This window comes from Taudactylus pleione, unplaced genomic scaffold (assembly GCF_031769625.1).
Source record: "Taudactylus pleione unplaced genomic scaffold, aTauple2 ptg002166l, whole genome shotgun sequence".
In the NCBI taxonomy this organism is placed as follows: Eukaryota; Metazoa; Chordata; class Amphibia; order Anura; family Myobatrachidae; genus Taudactylus; species Taudactylus pleione.
In genome coordinates this window covers 94,700-109,866 of record NW_028286560.1, presented here as the reverse complement: position 1 = coordinate 109,866, position 15,167 = coordinate 94,700, and positions in this window count along the sequence as shown.

Sequence of the window (15,167 nt, the reverse complement as noted above, 5' to 3'; positions counted from 1 at the left end):
ATGTCGATCTCTCTCTCTCTCTGATCGATCTCTCTCTCTCGATCTCTTAGATGTAGATCTATGTTGATCTCTCTCTCTGATCTCTCTCTCTGATCGATCTCTTAGATATAGATCTATGTCTATCTCTCTCTCTCTGATCGATCTCTCTTAGATATAGAGCTATGTCTATCTCTCTCTCTCTGATCGATCTCTCTCGATCTCTTAGATATAGATCTATGTCTATCTCTCTCTCTCTCTCGATCTCTTAGATATAAATCTATGTCGATCTATATCTAAGAGATCGAGAGAGAGAGAGAGATAGACATAGATCTATATCTAAGAGATCGAGAGAGAGAGATCAGAGAGATCGATCAGAGAGAGAGAGATAGACATAGATCTATATCTAAGAGATCGAGAGAGAGAGATCTATGTCTATCTCTCTCTCTCTCTGATCGATCTCTCTCTCTGATCTCTCTCTCTCGATCTCTTAGATATAGATCTATGTCTATCTCTCTCTCTCTCTCTCTCTGATCGATCTCTCTCTCTGATCGATCTCTCTCTCTCTCTGATCGATCTCTCTCTCTGATCTCTCTCTCTGATCGATCTCTCTTAGATATAGATCTATGTCGATCTCTCTCTCTCTCTCTGATCGATCTCTCTCTCTCGATCTCTTAGATGTAGATCTATGTTGATCTCTCTCTCTGATCGATCTCTCTCTCTCTCTGATCGATCTCTCTCTCTGATCTCTCTCTCTGATCGATCTCTTAGATATAGATCTATGTCTATCTCTCTCTGATCGATCTCTCTTAGATATAGAGCTATGTCTATCTCTCTCTCTCTCTGATCGATCTCTCTCGATCTCTTAGATATAGATCTATGTCGATCTCTCTCTCTCTCTCGATCTCTTAGATATAAATCTATGTCGATCTATATCTAAGAGATCGAGAGAGAGAGAGAGAGAGAGAGATAGACAGATCTATATCTAAGAGATCGAGAGAGAGAGATCAGAGAGATCGATCAGAGAGAGAGAGATAGACATAGATCTATATCTAAGAGATCGAGAGAGAGAGATCTATGTCTATCTCTCTCTCTCTCTGATCGATCTCTCTCTCTGATCTCTCTCTCTCGATCTCTTAGATATAGATCTATGTCTATCTCTCTCTCTCTCTCTCTCTGATCGATCTCTCTCTCTGATCGATCTCTCTCTCTCTCTGATCGATCTCTCTTAGATATAGATCTATGTCGATCTCTCTCTCTCTCTGATCGATCTCTCTCTCTCGATCTCTTAGATATAGATCTATGTCGATCTATATCTAAGAGATCGAGAGAGAGAGAGAGATAGACATAGATCTATATCTAAGAGATCGAGAGAGAGAGATCAGAGAGATCGATCAGAGAGAGAGAGATAGACATAGATCTATATCTAAGAGATCGAGAGAGAGAGATCTATGTCTATCTCTCTCTCTGATCAATCTCTCTCTCTGATCTCTCTCTCTCGATCTCTTAGATATAGATCTATGTCTATCTCTCTCTCTCTCTCTGATCGATCTCTCTCTCTGATCGATCTCTCTCTCTCTCTGATCGATCTCTCTTAGATATAGATCTATGTCGATCTCTCTCTCTCTCTGATCGATCTCTCTCTCTCGATCTCTTAGATATAGATCTATGTCGATATCTCTCTCTGATCTCTCTCTTAGATATAGATCTATGTCTATCTCTCTCTCTCTGATCGATCTCTCTTAGATATAGATCTATGTCTATCTCTCTCTCTCTCTCTGATCGATCTCTCTCTCGATCTCTTAGATATAGATCTATGTCGATCTCTCTCTCTCTCTCGATCTCTTAGCTATAGATCTATGTCGATCTCTCTCTCTCTCTCGATCCCTCTTAGATATAGATCTATGTCGATCTCTCTTTCTCTCGATCTCTTAGATTATTATTATTATTATTATTATTATTATTATCCTTTATTTATATGGCGCCACAAAGGTTCCGCAGCGCCTTACACAGTACATAAATGAGCACACAAGAAAAACAGTTAATAGTAATACAAAACAATGCAGGACAAGGACAAGGTTATAAACTCAGCTGCAAAACACAAGCAGCAGGACATGAGCAACCAGGTGTTAGGTGCCGTTGTGGGGAGTTAGGAGTAAATGATACTATAAGTAGGGGGAGGAGAAACACGAGAGGATGAGGGCCCTGCTCGTGAGAGCTTACATTCTAAAGGGGAAGGGCAGACAGACAGGGGCGACACAGAGGGGTAGATAGTGAAGAAGGAGCATGGAGCAGTGGGTTAGGATATGTGCTGCGGAATGTGTGTGTATAAGACGACCTGATGTTATGTAAAAATTAAGTCATTCATACATCTATCTCTATGATAGAAAATAGATTGTTTGTGTTATTTACATGAGAGATGTACAAAGTAAAGTAGAAGCACTTTAATTTGTGTGTTACATTTTAGCATCTATATACAGCCTGACAAGAAATGCAGCTATTATGGGACTGTCCCGCCATCCTAATACAGTAGTGACTACTTTAGTTCCAGCTGCTGGGTGCTATGCCATGCTCCTGTGAGTGGGTGCATCTCACATGCTAGACCCACTCACAAATGGGTGCAGCCATACATGATGTGGTCCCACAGGATGTTGCAGTACCCGGGCCCAGAATTTCTCTTGGCAGCCCTGGAGGTGACAGACAGAACGAGGAGGGAATGGGGCTTAGTAGTGGGGTAACAAGACCATGGAGGGAGGTGGTTGAGAGTGGAGGTATAGGAGAGGTGGGGGAAAGAAGCAGAGGGTTGGAAGCAGACTGATGAGAGAAAAAAAGGAAGAACAGCAAGTGGAGGAAACAGGAGGGGGAAGAGAGGGATGGATAAAGTAGAGGATTATGTGGACATAGAATATGGGGGTTGTGTGAAGTAAGGGTGTTCATGCTGTGGTCAAGGTAATAATTGAGATGTAAACTGGAGTGGAGGCTGTGAGATATAGAGTCAGTGTGGATTAAAGTTGTTAAATGTTCAAAAATACATGTAAAGAACAGTGCTGCTAATGTATGAGCGCAGCTCCAAAAGTGATATATAAAGGAGAGGTGTGTGAGTAGTGGGTGTAGGAATTAGTTTTTAAACAAATGATTAAGATATAGATCTATGTCGATCTCTCTCTTTCTCTCGATCTCTTAGATATAGATCTATGTCGATCTCTCTCTCTCTCTCAATCTCTTAGATATAGATCTATATCGATCTCTTTCTCTCGATCTCTTAGATATAGATCTATGTCGATCTCTCTCTCTCTCATCGATCTCTCTCTCTGATCGATCTCTCTTAGATATAGATCTATGTCGATCTCTTTCTCTCGATCTCTTAGATATAGATCTATGTCGATCTCTCTCTCTCTCTGATCAATCTCTCTTAGATATAGATCTATGTCGATCTCTCTCTCTCTGATCGATCTCTCTCTTTCTCTCGATCTCTTAGATATAGATCTATGTCGATCTCTCTCTTTCTCTCGATCTCTTAGATATAGATCTATGTCGATCTCTCTCTCTGATCGATCCCTCTTAGATATAGATCTATGTCGATCTCTCTCTTTCTCTCGATCTCTTAGATATAGATCTATGTCGATCTCTCTCTCTCTCTGCCTCTCATTGATTGGTCTCTCTCTCTCTCTGATCGATCTCTCTCTCTCTGTCTCTGATCGATCTCTCTCTCTGATCGATCTCTCTCTGTCGATCCCTCTTAGATATGGATCTATGTTGATCTCTCTCTCTCTCTGATCGATCTCTCTCTCTCGATCCCTCTTAGATATAGATCTATGTCGATCTCTCTCTCTCTCTCAATCTCTTAGATATAGATCTATGTCGATCTCTCTCTCTCTCTCTCGATCCCTCTTAGATATAGATCTTTGTCGATCTCTCTTTCTCTCAATCTCTTAGATATAGATCTGTCGATCTCTCTCTTTCTCTCGATCTCTTAGATATAGATCTATGTCGATCTCTCTCTCTGATCGATCCCTCTTAGATATAGATCTATGTCGATCTCTCTCTTTCTCTCGATCTCTTAGATATAGATCTATGTCGATCTCTCTCTCTCTCTGCCTCTCATTGATTGGTCTCTCTCTCTCTCTCTGATCGATCTCTCTCTCTCTGATCGATCTCTCTCTCTGATTGATCTCTCTCTCTGATCGATCTCTCTCTCTCGATCCCTCTTAGATATAGATCTCTCTCTCTCTCTCTGATCGATCTCTCTCTCTGATCGATCTCTCTCTCTCGATCCCTCTTAGATATAGATCTATGTCGATCTCTCTCTCTCGATCTCTTAGATATAGATCTATGTCGATCTCTCTCTCTCTCGATCCCTCTTAGATATAGATCTTTGTCGATCTCTCTTTCTCTCGATCTCTTAGATATAGATCTATGTCGATCTCTCTCTTTCTCTCGATCTCTTAGATATAGATCTATGTCGATCTCTCTCTCTCTCTCGATCTCTTAGATATAGATCTATATCGATCTCTTTCTCTCGATCTCTTAGATATAGATCTATGTCGATCTCTCTCTCTCTCTGATCGATCTCTCTTAAATATAGATCTATGTCGATCTCTTTCTCTCGATCTCTTAGATATAGATCTATGTCGATCTCTCTCTCTCTCTGATCGATCTCTCTTAGATATAGATCTATGTCGATCTCTCTCTCTCTGATTGATCTCTCTCTTTCTCTCGATCTCTTAGATATAGATCTATGTCGATCTCTCTCTTTCTCTCGATCTCTTAGATATAGATCTATGTCGATCTCTCTCTCTGATCGATCCCTCTTAGATAAAGATCTATGTCGATCTCTCTCTTTCTCTCGATCTCTTAGATATAGATCTATGTCGATCTCTCTCTCTGATCGATCTCTCTCTCTGATCGATCTCTCTCTCTGATCGATCTCTCTCTCTGATTGATCTCTCTCTTTGATTGATCTCTCTTAGATATAGATCTATGTCTATCTCTCTCTTTCTCTCGATCTCTTAGATATAGATCTATGTCGATCTCTCTCTGATCGATCTCTCTCTCTGATCGATCTCTCTCTCTGATTGATCTCTCTCTTTGATTGATCTCTCTTAGATATAGATCTATGTCTATCTCTCTCTCTCTCGATCTCTCTTAGATATAGATCTATGTCTATCTCTCTCTCTCTCTCGATCTCTCTTAGATATAGATCTATGTCGATCTCTCTCTCTGATCTCTCTCTCTGATCGATCTCTTAGATATAGATCTATGTCTATCTCTCTCTCTCTGATCGATCTCTCTTAGATATAGATCTATGTCTATCTCTCTCTCTCTCTGATCGATCTCTCTCTCTCTCGATCTCTTAGATATAGATCTATGTCGATCTCTCTCTCTGATCGATCCCTCTTAGATATAGATCTATGTCGATCTCTCTCTTTCTCTCGATCTCTTAGATATAGATCTATGTCGATCTCTCTCTCTCTCTGCCTCTCATTGATTGGTCTCTCTCTCTCTCTCTGATCGATCTCTCTCTCTCTGATCGATCTCTCTCTCTGATCGATCTCTCTCTCTCGATCCCTCTTAGATATAGATCTCTCTCTCTCTCTCTGATCGATCTCTCTCTCTGATCGATCTCTCTCTCTGATCGATCTCTCTCTCTGATCGATCTCTCTCTCTCATCGATCTCTCTCTCTTGATCCCTCTTAGATATAGATCTATGTCGATCTCTCTCTCTCGATCTCTTAGATATAGATCTATGTCGATCTCTCTCTCTCTCTCTCTCTCGATCCCTCTTAGATATAGATCTATGTCGATCTCTCTTTCTCTCGATCTCTTAGATATAGATCTGTCGATCTCTCTCTTTCTCTCGATCTCTTAGATATAGATCTATGTCGATCTCTCTCTCTCTCTCGATCTCTTAGATATAGATCTATGTCGATCTCTTTCTCTCGATCTCTTAGATATAGATCTATGTCGATCTCTCTCTTTCTCTCGATCTCTTAGATATAGATCTATGTCGATCTCTCTCTCTGATCGATCCCTCTTAGATATAGATCTATGTCGATCTCTCTCGATCTCTTAGATATAGATCTATGTTGATCTCTCTCTCTCTGCCTCTCATTGATTGGTCTCTCTCTCTCTCTCTCTCTGATCGATCTCTCTTAGATATAGATCTATGTCGATCTCTCTCTCTCTCTGATCGATCTCTCTCTCTCTCTGATCGATCTCTCTCTCTCTCTCTGATCGATCTCTCTCTCTGATCGATCTCTCTTAGATATAGATCTATGTCGATCTCTTTCTCTCGATCTCTTAGATATAGATCTATGTCGATCTCTCTCTCTCTCTGATCGATCTCTCTCTTTCTCTCGATCTCTTAGATATAGATCTATGTCGATCTCTCTCTTTCTCTCGATCTCTTAGATATAGATCTATGTCAATCTCTCTCTCTGATCGATCCCTCTTAGATATAGATCTATGTCGATCTCTCTCTTTCTCTCGATCTCTTAGTTATAGATCTATGTTGATCTCTCTCTCTCTCTGCCTCTCATTGATTGGTCTCTCTCTCTCTCGATCCCTCTTAGATATAGATCTATGTCGATCTCTCTCTCTCTCTCTCTGATCGATCTCTCTCTCTGATCGATCTCTCTCTCTGATCGATCTCTCTCTCTGATCGATCTCTCTCTCTGATCGATCTCTCTCTCTCTCTGATCGATCTTAGATATAGATCTATGTCGATCTCTCTCTGATCGATCTCTCTCTCTCGATCCCTCTTAGATATAGATCTATGTCGATCTCTCTCATTGATTGGTCTCTCGCTGCTCGTCACATTTATGAATCGGCCAATAGCAGGCAGGTATGATGAAGAGCCGTGTATGGAGGAGGCAGTAGACTACAATTCCATGTGTGATGAGGCAATTATACACCCAGTCATTGTCATGTGCTTGGGGTAGTTATCCAGAAATATTGCAATTAAAATTAGCTGAATTTGTGAATTATAACCACAATGGGGGAATACTAAATGTATGTCCAATAAAAGATGTCAGGTCAAGGAGGCAAAGTTCTGGGTGCTAAAGTCTACACCTGCTTCCCCCCCCCCCCCCCTTCCAAGGAAATGAGCATGGCCTTTATGTCTGAGTTACACTTCTGCTTTCAGCCTTACAATGCATGATGGGATAGTTCTACAAGATATACTCTATTAATTTTACCATACTAAGGGGTATGAGTGTAAATGTTAAGCCACTATGTGACACGATTACATGTGTTTTTCTGTGTATTACTACTCACCTGTGTTCATTGTGATGGGTGGAGCTTGTGTGGTGGCGCAGGTGTTGGTGTGGGCACAGAAAAGTTAGGTGTAGATGGTGCCTTACAGATGAGAGACCTGCTCCTGCGGATTTACCTTCTCCTTTGTCAATGACTACATGATGCTTACCTACCTCAGGCTATAGCAGAGAGGCTAGCCCCATACACACAGTAACATGACGGCCTTGGTAAAAAGAATAATCTAGTAGATTTATTAAAGGGGGTGGGAGGGTGTAGAAGCAGGGACGGTCACTGTGTGAAAATAATGATCGCTGCAGTTACAAGCTCCTGTGAGAATCGTTGTCTCTCTAGGTTGAATGGGAAGTCTCCCCTTCATGCTAAATATGTACATAATGCCCTCTCGCTCCGCTGTAGGAGGTTGCCATGTTAGTAGGGAAACCTGAGCAGATACAGTGACTTGTAGCCCAGACTTGGTTTGCTGAAATGCACTGTGTCGATTGGTCAATTCATACACAGAGACGGGGCCAGTGATCGCTCCCATGCTGGTGGAATCAGCTTTTTTTGGGGGGGGGACCTGCAGATGTTCAGTTGTGGAAGGCCAGGGCAGCACCTGACTTGTCTGCTCTCCTGGAAGATCCGGAAGCTCAGGTGGTGCTCTCGTCTGCCTGGAAGAGTATTCAAGTCTCCCACACCTGGCTATGTCCCCCCGGCACCAACCACTTCCCGGAGTAAAGTGTGTGGTCCAGGTGGATGATGACGTGATTTGTGGGGAATTACATCATCATAACCTCACCCCAAACTTTACAATGCTGGTAATTCTGTCCTTGTATAGCACGTGGGGGGCCATGATCGCACCCTCCCCTGCCATGCCTGTGATTTCTCCACTAAGCACATTTACTGCTGACTATGTCCTGGAGTAGTCTGTAACCAGGGCTCTACAATAACATATCGCAGCGCGCTCCGGCGTTACACCGCCCACAAGCTCTCTCCGCTGGATGTAACTGGTCCTGGTAAAATATCCTTTATTTACTGGGGAAACTAGCGGAAAAGTCTGCCAATGGAATATTACATGGCGTGCGTGAGTGTCATGGAGGAGCAGGCACCTCGCTGACACGTCATTTAGGCTCCTATTTTGTTTGGGTGAATCAGAATCCGATGCTTCAAAAGAAAATATTTATCGGCCGGGTCTCACCTTGTACTTGTGCCATTTACCATGGTGCCAACATGGTGGACGGGGGTATGCCCGCTGGTCATTGTACTCTCTACTGGCAGATAGATCCTACTACAAATACTTTTTTATATATAAACCCCACCCTTCCCTATATTATGACTTAGTGGAGATGTATCAAACCTTCTAAAGATGACAAATGGAGGTCTCACCCATAGCAACCAATCAGATTACAGCTGTCATCTTATAGTCTGTACTAGATAAATGAGAGCTAGAAGCTGATTGGTTGCTATAGGACAACTTCTCCACTTGTTCTCTTTAGAAGGTTTGGTCCATCTCCCCCTTACTGTGCTACGTTATTATCTAGGATGTCATTAGCAGCCCAGTCTCTGATGTGTCCCTAGAGCCAGATTAGGGGCCACATGGGCCTGGGGCAGAATATGATCCAGCGCCTATTGTGATAAGTGGAGGTGTGACCAGTGCTGTGTGGGTGTGGCCAGTGCCATGTGGGCGTGTTCACCCCTACAATATCAACCCCAATGTCTCACTAAGGGGCATCGTTTTGTGTGGGGGGCGGCTGGTCATCATTACGCTGTCATAACGGTGGGCCTTTATTTATGTGACGACTTGGGACTTCATAGGCATACTGGGACATATACATGTTCTTTTCTTTTTAACGATCACTGGCCTACATCCTCCTTGTATGTGGCTCCAGCCTTGTACATGTCATAGATAAATGTCTCTCCATCTGCACAGAGCATGGGTTGGAGACGCCGGATGGTGGGGGCTGGCTCAGATGGCTATTGGCCCGTGTAGCTGCTTTGGTAGAGGTCACGGTGTGGCTCCCCTGGCAGGGTCTCTGTTACTACCTTGGATAATGGGCCTGTCTGGTTGATGGCAGAAAGATGCCCGGTTACCTTATGCTGTGAGAGATGTCAGTGAGCTAGTACAGGTGTCTGATATATGGTATGAGGCACAAGGTGAGCTTCAATGATGACTGATGACACTGAGTAATATCTCAGCCTAGAAGTAATGTGTGACATAGCTCAGTCAGCGTATAGCCAAGTACACTGCCGGCTTTGGCGCTTGCTGCTCTGGATCACACACTCACATGGGCTTGAAGTGTAGACCTCCGGCTCCTCTGTTAGATGCCCTGATCATTATATGACTGCAGTATGACTTGTGTAATACAATAACAGGCTACAGGCCCATGATAGCACAATGATATTGTAGCTGGTTACATTACTGGCCATGATGTGCAATGTCCTCACTCATACCTCCAGCTTGGGGCGGCTTCCTGCCCTCATTGGCTGTGGGGTGCACACTAGCGCCTAGCACACAGCCATACGTTCTGATAGTGATTGTGTGCTAGGCGCTAGTGTGCCCCCACGGCCAGCCGTACGTTCTGATACAATGATTGTGTGCTAGGCACTAGTGTGCCCCCACAGCCAGCCATACGTTCTGATACAATGATTGTGTGCTAGGCACTAGTGTGCCCCCACAGCCAGCCATACGTTCTGATACAGTGATTGTGTGCTAGGCACTAGTGTGCCCCCACAGCCAGCCATACGTTCTGATACAGTGATTGTGTGCTAGGCACTAGTGTGCCCCCACAGCCAGCCATACATTCTGATACAGTGATTGTGTGCTAGGCACTAGTGTGCCCCCACAGCCAGCCATACATTCTGATACAGTGATTGTGTGCTAGGCACTAGTGTGCCCCCACAGCCAGCCATACATTCTGATACAGTGATTGTGTGCTAGGCACTAGTGTGCCCCCACAGCCAGCCATACATTCTGATAGTGATTGTGTGCTAGGCACTAGTGTGCCCCCACAGCCAGCCATACGTTCTGATACAATGATTGTGTGCTAGGCACTAGTGTGCCCCCACAGCCAGCCATACGTTCTGATACAGTGATTGTGTGCTAGGCACTAGTGTGCCCCCACAGCCAGCCATACATTCTGATACAGTGATTGTGTGCTTGGCACTAGTGTGCCCCCACAGCCAGCCATACATTCTGATAGTGATTGTGTGCTAGGCACTAGTGTGCCCCCACAGCCAGCCATACATTCTGATACAGTGATTGTGTGCTAGGCACTAGTGTGCCCCCACAGCCAGCCATACATTCTGATACAGTGATTGTGTGCTAGGCACTAGTGTGCCCCCACAGCCAGCCATACATTCTGATACAGTGATTGTGTGCTAGGCACTAGTGTGCCCCCACAGCCAGCCATACGTTCTGATACAGTGATTGTGTGCTAGGCACTAGTGTGCCCCCACAGCCAGCCATACGTTCTGATACAGTGATTGTGTGCTAGGCACTAGTGTGCCCCCACAGCCAGCCATACGTTCTGATACAGTGATTGTGTGCTAGGCACTAGTGTGCCCCCACAGCCAGCCATACGTTCTGATACAGTGATTGTGTGCTAGGCACTAGTGTGCCCCCACAGCCAGCCATACGTTCTGATACAGTGATTGTGTGCTAGGCACTAGTGTGCCCCCACAGCCAGCCATACGTTCTGATACAGTGATTGTGTGCTAGGCACTAGTGTGCCCCCACAGCCAGCCATACGTTCTGATACAATGATTGTGTGCTAGGCACTAGTGTGCCCCCACAGCCAGCCATACGTTCTGATACAGTGATTGTGTGCTAGGCACTAGTGTGCCCCCACAGCCAGCCATACATTCTGATACAGTGATTGTGTGCTTGGCACTAGTGTGCCCCCACAGCCAGCCATACATTCTGATACAGTGATTGTGTGCTTGGCACTAGTGTGCCCCCACAGCCAGCCATACATTCTGATAGTGATTGTGTGCTAGGCACTAGTGTGCCCCCACAGCCAGCCATACATTCTGATACAGTGATTGTTGCTACAGGCAGGTAGATGACACAGTTACATGTCACCCCCACCTACACGAGGCATGAGCTGGCTGAGTGCATTAGTATCTGTCATGGTGGTGGTCTCAGTTACATACACAGGAAAGTTTTCTCTTAGCACTTCAGGTGCTGCATGTGTCTGGTTCATGAAAGGAAAAGTCTCCACCTGCGCTGTAGGAATGAGATGGCACAATGGTCTAGTAGGCTGGCTGCAGGCTTGGTTTCGGATTCCATGCTGTGCTTGTTTTGCTGTATATTGGCCATTGCACTGGTGTTAATTGATGACATCGAGCTATTTCAGGTTATACGAAAATTTTAAGATTTTTCTCAGTCTGTATGTCGGCTGTTGGAGTTTACGGTTCAAGTCCCACACTGAGCTTATTTTGTTGAATATTGCCCATTGCACTGGGAAACTCTGTGCTAGAGGAAAGGCCTTCAGGAGATTTGAACCGGGGGTTCCGCCAACATTGCCAGTTGGCAGATCAGCGTCTAACCCACTAAGCCACACGGGCTTCAATCACATAGAGAGATATTTCTTAGTTTTATCAACGAACCTGGTGCAAAATCCATAATACTAAATGGAAACCTAATTGGGGACTAGAACCTGGGACTCCACTAACATCACCATTAGTGCATCAGGGTATTAGTGCACTATACGGCTCTTACACAGAGTCTAGCACTTTTTAATGCCATTCATCAGCCATGTGCACCATTTAAGGCACTGAAAGGAAGTCAGACTTGGGGACTGATGGTGATTGATAACTTTGAGAAAAATCTTCTTCTCACTATAAAATCTGAGATGGCTCAGTTGGTTGGCAGGTCCTCTATGGCGGTGGAGTCAGGGGTTCGAATCCCATTGAGATCTTGTTTTGTTGTATATTGCACTTGGTTGATTGATAATAGTGAGAAAAATCTTCCTGTCACTATAAGACCTGAGGTGGCTCAGTTGGCTGGCTGGTCCTCTATGGTGCTGGAGTCTGGGGTTCTAATCCCATGGTGAACTTGTATGGGGCAGTTTGTTACTTTTTATGGTGCTCCAAAAAAAAACGTTTAAAAAAACAGAGCCCGGACTTCCTATCGCTGACCTCCCTACTGGCAATGCTGGCGGATGCCCTGTCTGGTGGGGGATGCTCCTTGCAAGCTCTGATTGTGTTTTATACACCTCAGAGCTGCTAGGAGCATCCTCCACCGACGTGCCCATAGAGACACCTAGCTACATGAGCCATTCATCATCCAGCCACATACTACATTCATACACATGCCGCATTCATCCACATACAGCATGCAGACATACTGGGGGCTAAAGCAGAGTTTCCGAAACTCCGCCATTAGAGTCCAGGTTTAAGGCTATCCATGCATGAGCGCATGTGACTGAAATATTACATCAGTCTATTTGATTTAATCATCTGGACCGTAATAGCAGAGTTTGGGAAACTCTGTGCTAAAGGGAAGGCCTTCAGGAGATTTGAACCGGGGGTTCCACCAACATTGCCAGTAGTGAGATCAGCGTCTAACCCACTAAGCCACACGGGCTTCAATCATATAGACAGATATTTCTTAGTTTTATCAACGAACCTGGTGCAAAATCTACAATACTAAATAGAAATCTACACTGGGACTAGAACCAGGGTCGCCACTAACATCAGCCTTAGTGCATCAGGATATTAGTGCACTGAGCTATACGGCTCTTACACAGAGAACAACACTTTTTAATGCCATTCATCAGCCATGTGCACCATTTAAGGCACTGAAAGGAAGACAGACTGGGGACTGACGGTGATTGATAACACTGAGAAAATTCTTCTCACTATGAGACCTGAGATGGCTCAGTCTGTATGGTGGCAGATCTTCAATGGTCTTGGAGTCTGGGGGTTCTAATCCCATTGAGATCTTGTTTTACCCATTGTACTGGGGTGATTGATAACACTGAGTACAATCTTCTTGTCACTTACATAGAGCTCAGCACTTTTTATGTCAGTAATCAGCCATGTGCACCATGTAAGGCACTGAAAGGTAGACAGACTGGGGACTTTGTCCATGATCAGCCCAATGAGGCACCTGGCTACATGGAATTACTCTGTCAGTGGGAGGCTGCTCCTGGGTTACGTAAGCAGGGAGACTCTCATCATCCAGCAAGGTGCTAAAATAAAAGCCCATCAGGGGATATGACCCTCCCATTACTACCAGTACAGGAGCTGTCTATTAGCCCACAAAGCTACATTAGCTTCCCCGAGTAAGGGGGCTTTTCCTCAAGTGTCATTAATAAGACTGACACATTTGAAAACATCCACAGATTGCCCCAGTGAGTAATGAATGCACCTGTGCACCTGCTGGGTGACCTGAAAAATGGGAACTGTGTGGGGTCCTGAGGACCAAGTTTGAGAACCACTGCTCTATGGTAATGTAAGCCAGGGGCAGGCCCATCACTAGCAGCAGAGGCCCCGGTTACTCGCTGACTGCAGTGGCGTCCCTCCCCGTGGTAACGCCTAGTGCGGGGAGGTATGCTATGCGCGCGGCCCATCAGTTGCCGTGTGCAACGCCGGAAAGGTGTGGTCTCTGGGAAGGGGCATGGTCACGGGGAGGGGGCGTGGTCTCGTGTCCAAACCCGGTCCCCAGCCCGTGGTTAAACTTATCAATGGGGTGGTGGGGGGTGTCGAAGGTGCCGGTTCCCTCACTGTCACAAGAGCTGAGTGCTGCACTTAATCACAGGAGCCGGGTGCTGCACTATGAGGGTGAGCCCGCACCTTGTTGTCACCCCTCAGCAGGTGACACCCGGGTGCGGCCCTCACCTCCCTTGTGACGTCGCTGGCTGACTGTGCCATGACTTGTATATGAGTGGAGACTATAATAATATTATCATGCAGCGATGATCAACAGATGGAGAGAAAGAAGCCTAACATGGGACCCAAAGCAGGAACCACCCAATACTGCTGAGGGTATGAGCAGGATATTAGCCTGCTGAGCTTACACTCTACGCTGGACGGTTAATTTTGTCAGTGTCAATAATTGACCTGTTGCAAGATTCAGGGATCTAAAAGGAAAGCCCAGATGGACAGTGGTTCTCAAACTCGATCCTCAGGACCCCACCCAGGTCACCCAGCAGGAGCACAGGTGTAGTCATTACTCACTGACACATCCCAGGTCACCCAGCAGGTGCACAGGTGTAGTCATTACTCACTGACACATTCCCCAGGTCACCCAGCAGGTGCACAGGTGTAGTCATTACTCACTGACACATATCCCAGGTCACCCAGCAGGTGCACAGGTGTAGTCATTACTCACTGACACATATCCCAGGTCACCCAGCAGGTGCACAGGTGTAGTCATTACTCACTGACACATTCCCCAGGTCACCCAGCAGGTGCACAGGTGTAGTCATTACTCACTGACACATATCCCAGGTCACCCAGCAGGTGCACAGGTGTAGTCATTACTCACTGACACATTTCCCAGGTCACCCAGCAGGTGCACAGGTGTATTCATTACTCACTGACACATTTCCCAGGTCACCCAGCAGGTGCACAGGTGTAGTCATTACTCACTGACACATATCCCAGGTCACCCAGCAGGTGCACAGGTGTAGTCATTACTCACTGACACATTTCCCAGGTCACCCAGCAGGTGCACAGGTGTACTCATTACTCACTGACACATATCCCAGGTCACCCAGCAGGTGCATAGGTGTAGTAATTACTCACTGACACATATCCCAGGTCACCCAGCAGGTGTACAGGTGTAGTCATTACTCACTGACACATATCCTAGGTCACCCAGTAGGAGCACAGGTGTACTCATTACTCACTGACACATTTAAAAAAAAATCCACAGGTGGAGCTAATTATTTAATTTTTGATTCTGTGAACTAGGACTCCAGTTCTCAAACTCGGTC